General features: G+C 39.6%; 1 protein-coding gene across 1 annotated transcript in view; it reads left to right on the forward strand.

Annotated features, from left to right (window-relative positions):
• The window catches only part of LOC109918857 (extended synaptotagmin-3-like), a 98,552-nt gene that overhangs the window by 4,748 nt on the left and 84,104 nt on the right, over positions 1–9,700 (forward strand). The window lies entirely within an intron of this gene.

Consider the following 9,700-nt stretch of genomic DNA (forward strand, 5'->3'; position numbering starts at 1 on the left):
GTCCAACAGGTTTATTTGAAATCACAAGCTTTCATAGCACTGCTCTTTGTCAGGTGAAGTGCTAAAGACATCACCTGACAAAGGAGTAACGCTTTGAAAGCTCATGATTTCAAATAAACCTGTTGGACTATAACCTGGTGTCATGTGACTTTGAATATTTATGACAATTTTTAATATCAGATTATTATTTTCAATTTACTTTCTAAAGTACTGTCTGATTGCTCTGATTATGATTTTACATTTTACATTTACATTTTACTCACATGCAAGTTGCATATGAGTTTGAGAAGGAACTTGAGAGAACTCACATCAAAACCATTGCAATTTTGGGTGAAGTTTCTGCCAATTGTATCCTTTTTGTAGAAACTCTTGGCTCTTATTTGAAAATTTAGTCCTATTCCTCCCTTTTCAAGTTCAGCATTATTTTTATTGAAACCAAAACAAATGCCACTTAATTTTGAGTGGACTCCTAAAATTATTTTAAAATGTTTTACCTAATTATCATTCATGGATTAATTTTAAATTTTGATTGGGGAAAATGATTTGACTAGCCATAATCATAAATTGAAATCCTGTGTTTCACAAAATCACTGTTTGTGGTATCAACTTCATAACTTGGTTAAGACAGGCTGGATAATCAGTTTGGCAATTTTATTATCTCCATTTTCTAAATCCATTTTACAGTGAAAATGCAGTTCAGATAGTAATTTTACTGTTTACTTCTCAGTTTCAGTGACATTCCTTGTGATCATGTTACTTTGGTTAATTTCCAATTTATATTATTCTATGCTATCTTGTATCTTGAACCCCTCCATTTTAACACCTCCATGAATCACATTGCTGAAAGTCCCAGGGGCAGGTGTGCAATACAGGTTTGAAACAGGTACAAAAGAGCCAATGTTTGCCTTAAAAATACCTGATCTGCTATTGGATAAGACTACTTTTACAAGTCTCCCTGCTGTCCCATAAAATGTGCCCCATTTAAGATGAATAAGCTGCCAGTTGAAGCATGTCCACAGGTAACTATAACCAGGTTTGTTTCAGTATACTCCATGCACAGTGCCAATTGAAAACAACAGGCCTAACGGAAAATAAATCCACCCCAATGTATATCAGTTATGATTAGCTCAAACAACTGCTTTCTGTCTCAAACATCAATGACAGCCAAGAAATTTGCCATGCCAATTTTAAGAGGATGGCCCATGGACACCTTCTATTAGATTGGCATGATACAATCCCTATGATGTCTTCCTGTTGGAAGTTTTAATTTTACCTGTTTCATATTTTACTAGAATTTGGACTTACCATGGTGTTTTTTTGTGTAACTTGCCTTAAAATGAAAGTCATAGTAAAATATGATCAACCTTTGAAACTTACAATCTTTTTCTAAGTTGTTAACTATCACACCTGAATGAAACTTGTACAAATTCATAAATACAATGCTTGCATTTTGTAAACAATGAAGTATGGCAGCAATTTTGGGCCCTGTATCTAAGAAAGGATGTACTGGCTTTGGAGGAGGACCAGAGGAGGTTCACAAGAATGATCCCGGGGATGAGGGCTTGTCATATGAGTAGCGGTTGAGGTCTCTGTGTCTGTATTTGAAGTTTAGAAGGATGAGGGGGAATCTGATTGAACTGAGAGGCAAGGATAGAATGGATGTGAAGAAGATCTTTCCATTAGTAAGAAAGACTAGGACCTGAGGGCACAGCCTCCAGGTGAAGACATGCCGCTTTAGAACTGAGGTGCTGCTAAATAAGACTTCAGGGTGTTAGGAGCAAGGTGCTGTTGTAGATAGAGGATTGGTTGACTGGCAGAAGGCTAAGTGTGGGGATAAAGGGGTCATTTTTTTGGAAAGAAGCCGGTCACTAGTGAAGTTCTGCAGGGGTCAGTGTTGGGACTACAACTCATCACGTTATACATTGATGATTTGGACAAATCAACTTCGGGAATTGTACTAAGTTTTCAGATGACACAAAGATAGGTGGAGTGATAGGTGGTGTTGAGGAGATGTGGCGGCTGCAGAAGGACTTGAACAGGATAGGAGAGTAGGCAAAGAAGCGACAGCTGGAATACAAGGTGGAAAATGTGAGGTGACACATTTTGGTAGGAAGAATAGAGGCATAGACTATTTTCTAACTAGTGGAAGGCTTCAACTCTGAAGCGTACAGGGACTTGGGAGTCCTTGTTCAGAATTTTGTGAAGGTTAACATGCAGATTTAGTTGGCAGTAGCAAGGCAAATGCAATATTAGCATTCATTTTGAGTGGGATACAAGAGCTGAGATGTACTGCTGAAGCTGTAAAAGGTTCTGGTCAGACTGCAAGTGGAATATTGTGAGCAGTGTTGGGCCCCATATGTAGGGAAGGATGTGCTGATATTGGAAGGGGTCCAGATGAAGTTCACAAGAATTGTCTGGAGATGAAGGGCTGGTCATACGAGGAGCAGTTGAGGACTCTGGGTCTGAATCTGATGGAGTTTAGAAGGATAAGAGGGGACCTTACAGAATGGTAAGAATCCTGGATAGAGTGGATGTAGAGAAGATGTTCCTGTTAGTAGGAGAGACTAGGATCCAAGGAGACAGCCTCAGAGTGAAGGGAAGACCGTTTAGAACTGAGATGAGGAGAAATTTCTTCAGCCAGAGGGTGGTGAATCTGTGGAACTCATTACCATAGAAGGCTGTGGAGGCCAAGTCATTGACTATATTTAAGACAGATAGGCTCTTGATTAGTAAGGTGATCAAAGGTTGCGAGGAGAAGGCAGGAGAATAGGGGTGAGAAACATCTGAGCCATGATTGAATGACAGAGCAGTTTTGATGTCCCGAATGGACTCTACTCCTATATCTTATGGTCTTACTAACCTGTTCCTGCTTTCTCCCATATCCTTTGATCTCTACAAGCTCAAGTGCTATATCCAACTTCTTCGTTAGATCATACAGAAACAGACAAAAACATTGTTACTGAATTTCAAAGACTCACCACTCTGTCTGGGTGAAGAAATCTTTCCTCATCTCAGCCCTAAATGATTCACCCATATCCCTAAACTGTGTGTGGTCTTGCCAAGGTCCTGTATAATTGCAGCAAGACATCTCTGCCCCTAAACTTGAATCCTATTGCTATAAAGGCCAACTTACCATTTGCCTTCTCAACCGCGTGCAGTACCTGCATGATTACCTTTTGCGACGAGTCGACAAGGACAACACGGGTCTCGTTGCATATTTCCTCATTTCAATTTATTGTCAGTCAGATAATCTGTCTTCCTGTTTTTGCTCCCAAAGTGGGTAAACTTTCACTTATCTGTATTACACTGCATCTACCATCCATTTTCCCACTCCGCCTGTCAAAATCACACTGGAGCATCTCTGCATCCTCCTCACAACTCACCCTTCCACCCAGCTTTCTAACACCTGCAAATTTGGAGATATTACATTTACTTCCCTCATCTAAATCATTCACATATATTGTGAAGTGGTCCTGGCACTGGTCCTGCAGTACCCCACTAGTCACTGTATGCTGTTCAGTAAAAGACCAGTTTATTCCTCTTCGTTGTGTCTTGTCTACCAACTAGTTTGCCTGTCTGAATGCACTACCCCCAATCCCAAGTGTATTAATATTAAACATTAATCTCATGTGGGACTTTGCCTAAAGTCTTCTGAAAATCTAATTAAACAACATCCACTGGCTCTGCCTGTTCAGTTCTACACATTATTACATCCCTAAAGAATTCCAGTAGATTTGTCAAGCATGATTTCCCTGATTTGCATCCTGTTTGCACATCAAAATCAAAAACTCAACACTGTGTGATTTTTCCATGTTTTGCTAACTGAATGGGCAAGTACATTAATGGACAATTCATACACCACCTCGACTGATATTAACTCTCCCAATTGCCCGCTAATAAGCTCACTAAGAGCTGATAGGCAATTAGGGGTGAGTATCTCCATGTCATGGGTCTTGACACGAGCAAGCTGGATCACTAGGCGTTGCAGCCTATCAGAAGCTGGCAGCTTGCAGTTCCTGAAGTCTGCAATTTGAGACCTACTTTTTGGGTGATCCAGTGGCAAAAATAGCTTTTGTTTTTTGTGGAGAGAAGTGCCTCTGAGATATGGCTTTGAGAGGTCACTTCCTTAAATCTGATCTGCAGCTCTAATTGCCACCAGATTAGGTTAATTGGAGACCCCTCCCCCACCTCACTGAAAAATCCAGTTGGCAGGTTGCCATGGTGTCAAAGTCAGCAAAGTACTCACATTTCTCACTGGTTGGGGAAGCGAGTGATCAGGAAGGTGGCAAGTAAAGGTGCTTTAATTAGCCATTAAAGGCCTTACTTGCTGGCGAGTTGAGAAAATCAGACTTGCTTGCCCAGCATTTCATTGCTGGGGTAGCAAAAAGGAAATGAACTTCTCTCCAGAGCTAACTTGCCGAACTATTTTCCCCTACTCACTTTTTTCTCACCATCTCCAGGAAGAGGAAAACCATGCCCTTAACAACATGTTTTGGGTTCATTACTATTTACATATACAGATATCTTGATTTTTTTTCTTCTGTCTTTGTCCATCACTGTCTGGAGTACTCAAACTCTACGTCTAGTTTGATAATGATTAGTGTATGAACACCCACACTTTTACATGTACTACATAACATGGTGATTAAATAACCTGAAATTGGTTTATTGGACTTCAACCCTTTTTCTTATTTCTGTTTCAGTTTATATTCTTCTTGGCTACTTCCTTCTCTTTTCCCCCCAGAGTTCTACTAAATTCTAATAAAAGTTGTTGCAGAGTGACCCTTCTGACTACTGACATTGAAACTCAAATATCACTGGAACTTTGCCATCAGTATTTGAGGCTCCAGTTTTGAAATGAATTTTAATTTTATTTCTCCAATTCTTTTTATTTTAAATAGTATGTCTTTGTAATTGGTATACAGTGGCCTCACAATAAGCTTTTTGAAACCAAAATGGAACAAACTAGCATATTAAATTCATCAATTAAAGAACATCCAACTTTTGAATACTCGAGGACAGTGTTTTCCTTGTACTTTGAAATTAACTAGTATGGACTAGGTGAATCGCTTTGCAACAGAAAAAAGCATTGAAAATGTCATGTCCTTTCCTGATCATCCATTGAAACGGTAGCTGTTCCTTTTTATAGTCTGAGTCTCCAATTCAGTAAGATTTCTGACATGTAGCCTGTGCTGTAAACATCTTTTACATTATGGGAAATTTTGCTAACTGAATCAAGTACATTTCATGATAAGACCTGTGGGCATGCAATTGTGCTGAAACAGTATATTAGTGGCCAGTATGTGTCTGAATCTTACAAACAAAAGCTTCTATTTTTCAACATTGCAGAAGATTACAAGATACTTCTAGGTACTCAATCCAAAGAAATTATACTTTACACACCACCCTCAACATCCCACACTGCAACATCTAATTGCTTCGTAAATCATTTTAAGGCTTTCTCTTCTGTCTGTCTCCTGGAAAGCTATTGTAAATATTATGCTGGTTAACCTTTTTAGATCTTTTCTTTGAAAAGGAGAGCTAAGGTACACAAAATACCCTAAAGGTGCAGTCACACAAATGCCTATAAAGTCTTCTTTTAGTTCTTTATTTCAATAAACCTATTCAGGCATAACACACCTCTGGGGCAGGTGGGATTTCCTACCCCAAAGGTAGGCATACTACCAAGACCTGCAGAAGAACTTCCCAATATCAGCACTAATCTTACCTTTGACAAATTCAACGGTCTTGCTTTTGTACTTGCAGCTGCTTAAGTTTACAGTAGGATTGTATTATCATCTTCCGTACCATTTACTATTTTGTATACTTCTAAGATCACTAGGATATTTAATATTATTTGCATTAGGATAGACCTGAGTGAACTTTGTACATGAATCATAAAGTTAACAAGCAAGTTCAACAAGTAATTTAAAGAGACATGGTGTATGGATTTTGTTACAAAGAGATTGAAATATGGGAATAAAGAAAATGGTCTTGGTAGTATGCCTACCTTTGGGGTAGGAAATCCCAGCTGCCCCAGAGGTGTGTTATGCCTGAATAGGTTTATTGAAATAAAGAACTAAAAGAAGACTTTATAGGCATTTGTGTGGCTGCACCTTTAGGGTATTTTGTGTACCTTAGCTCTCCTTTTCAAAGAAAAGACCTATAAAGGTTAACCAGCATAAGCTTACGGGATCTTCTGTGAGGAGAGATTGGATAGATTAGTCCTCTATTCCATGGAATAGAGGAATTAGAGGTGATCTAATTTTAAAAATATGAAGTTCTTAAGGGCTTGTCAGGTTAGATGTATAGGGAGGGGGGAAAAGATATTTCTCTGACTGGGGAATTTTGAACAAGAACTCAGAACGCGGTCTCAGAATAAATGGTTGCTCATTGAGGACTGAGGTGAGAAGTTTCTACAGTCAGTTGTGAATCCTTGAAATTTTCCACCCAGCAATCTGTGGATACTTATTCATTGAATTTAACATAGACCAGGGTCAATTTGATTTTGGGATATTGAGGGATAGAAGCGTAGTGCAGGAAGACAATTTTTATGCAAAAGCTCAGCCTTTATCCCACTGAATGGTGTGGCATAGTCAAGAATTCAAATGACTTCTTCTAGTTTCTATTTCTCCTGTGCCTCCTTCTCTAACTTTTCTCTAGTCTTTTCACGTAACTCCAATCTCCAACACCATGGATCAGTTTTAGGATTATTCTTTGCAGCCTCTTGAATGCTTGGTAACTAGAATTCAAGCTGTAGCCCAATGAGAACACTGTACTGTTTAATCAAAAACCCCTGGCCTGCTTTATGCAGTTCTGACTGTTGTTCAGTATTATGCTAGCTTTGATTACAGCCCTGCATTGACTGGACATATTGTGTATTTGAGTCTGCTATGACTCCTGGGTCTCTTTGAATTTTATCCTTGGCTATATTAATGCTATTATGTAAAGTATATTTTTCAATGCTATTTCATTGGCCATTTTTGAGTCCTTTCTTCTTTATTTATTCTGTAGTTTCTTGGCTCGGTCCTTTTGATTCTACTGTCCATTTTTTTTAAAGTTTGGTATTGTTTGCAAAGTTAAGCTAATTACTTAAAACCAAGTCCCAAGCTAAATATGCAACAGAATATTCAGAAGAGAACCAATGTGATCCCCACATTGCGTCACTCCTCATGACCTCACTGCCTGCAGCTAAGAGACTTCACAGACCAGCAGTGGGCCTTTCCCCTGGATGAAGGACCAGAGGATAGCATCTGCTGAGACCCACCACTCAATCAGGGACCAGCAACCCCACTGAACAGGAGTATCACCAGGGAGGGTGCTGGGTCAGCACACATCTGAGACCCAGGATTGTCGCTGGATCATGGTCCACGTATGAGTGTTGAGGGGGAGAAAGAGGCTGGCACAGGCACAGGTTTACTCTCAATGGTGTTGCTCATTCCTGATGATGGATTCTTTGATCAAGCAGCGAATGATAAAACCTGCAAGCAACCCCCACATGGGTTTGTTGGTTGTGCTATCTGCACGTTGAGCCTCCCCACTGTCAAGTTTAGAAGGCTATCCACAGATCTTTCTGCCATGGATTTAATCAAGGTGGAACATTACTTCCCATCTGATTAAATGCCTCAATGGCATCAAAATGCATCGTTTGAGGAGGACAGAAGATTCCAACCAAAGTCACTAATACAATTAGAAACAGTTCTGGGCCTATAATTGAGCAGTGCAGTGCATTGCATTAGGGGTAACTGCTATACCAATTTGACCCATCTAACCAGTACAATTGTTTTCTTCCAATCAGCCAGTTTTCTTTTCCATGCCTGTATTTGTTCTGAACCTTTAGTGAAGAATTTTATTACATATTTTGTTATTATAAATTCAGAACGTAAATAGGAACAGGTATAGTTCACTCGAACCTGCTCTGACATTTAGTTAGGTTATGACTGACTTTTACCTCAATCAGACTATTCTGATGAAGAGTCACCAGATTCAAAACATTGACTCTATTTTCTCCCCACAGATGCTACCCAGACATGCTGAGTTTCTCCAGCAATTTGTTTTAGTTTCAGACCTTCAGCAACTGCAGTTTGTTGATTTTTCTTATTTTCTCATTTACTCAACTTTGGTTTTACGGTCAGATTTATCACAGCTGACTTGGAATGACATTTCCTCAAAGCAATCAAGGTTGCTTGTCCAGCAGGATATTCCATGTTTAAAACTCTTAATTAGCACATTCGTTTTATACATATTACTGGGAGTAAACTTACAGATCATCAACTTGTATGTAAGATGTTGCAATCCTACAGAGACCAAGAATTTTTTAAAAAATGAATTTCCCATTGACCTATGCAAAGGTATTACATAAGATTTCATGCTTTAAGATTTTTACTGTAACAAATTAAAATGAACATAGTCTAAACGTTGTTTCAGAGATGGTAGGAACTGCAGATGCTGGAGAATCTGAGATAACAAGGTATAGAGCTGGATGAACACAGCAGGCCAAACAGCATCAGAGGAGCAGGAAGGCTGACGCTTCGGGCCTAGACCCTTCTTCAGACCCTTCTCTCATAGTCTAAACGTTACTTAGTAGACAAATAATACGTTAACTACAGGAAATATATTCTTTAACTTTACACAATACACCACGATCTCAAACCCCATGCCATGTTTACACATTATACATCTTTAACAAGTTTGCTTTGCCCTGCCCCACTCATTAGGGTGAATCCACCAATGGCCTTGTAAATGAAGTTCCCTTGATGAAATTTTGAGTGAAATCAAAGATTCTGATAGCAGCAAAGTGTCCTCTGATAATTCATTGTACTCCAGAATAGTTAGAAGCCAATGATACAGAAGTTATATTGCAGTTACGCAAAACCCCGGTTACACTCCACTTGGAGTACTGAGAGAGATCAAAGCATCACACCTTAGGAGGGATATAGTATCTTTGGAGGGAACACAACATATGTTTACAAGAATGATACCTGGATTTGGGTTAAGTTATGAGGACAGATTGTACAAATTAGGCCTGTTTTCTCTAGAATTTAGAAGGTTAAGGACTGATCTGATCGACGCATTCAAGATATTAACGGGAAATGACAAGGTAAATAGAGATAAACTATTTCCACTGGCTGGTGATTCTGGAACATAGAACATAGAACAGTACAGCACAGTACAGGCCCTTCAGCCCATGACGTTGTGCTGACCTATTATCCTACTAAGATCAAACTATCCTACATACCCTACATTTTACTATCCTCCATGTGCCTATCCAAGAGTCGCTTAAAAGTCTCTGAAGTATCTGACTCCACTACCACTGCTGGCAGCGCGTTCCACACGCCCACCACACTCTGTGTGAAGAAGCTACTTCTGACATCTCCCCTATACCTTCCTCCAATCACTTTAAAATTATGCCCCCTCGTAATAGTCATTTCCGCCCTGGGAAGAAGTCTCTGACTATCCACTCTATCTATGCCTCTCATCATCTTGTACACCTCTATCAAGTCACCTCTCGTCCTTCTTTGCTCCAATGATAAAAGCCCTAGTTCCCTCCACCTTTCCTCCAGACCTGCCCTCCAGTCCAAGCAGCATCCTGGTAAATCTCCTCTGCACCCTCTCTAAAGCTTCCACATCTTTCCTATAATGAGGTGATCAGGACTGAACACAATATTCCAAGTGTGGTCTAACCAAAGTCTTCCAGAGC

Source organism: Rhincodon typus, chromosome 7 (genome assembly GCF_021869965.1).
Source record: "Rhincodon typus isolate 14 chromosome 7, sRhiTyp1.1, whole genome shotgun sequence".
Classification (NCBI taxonomy): Eukaryota; Metazoa; Chordata; class Chondrichthyes; order Orectolobiformes; family Rhincodontidae; genus Rhincodon; species Rhincodon typus.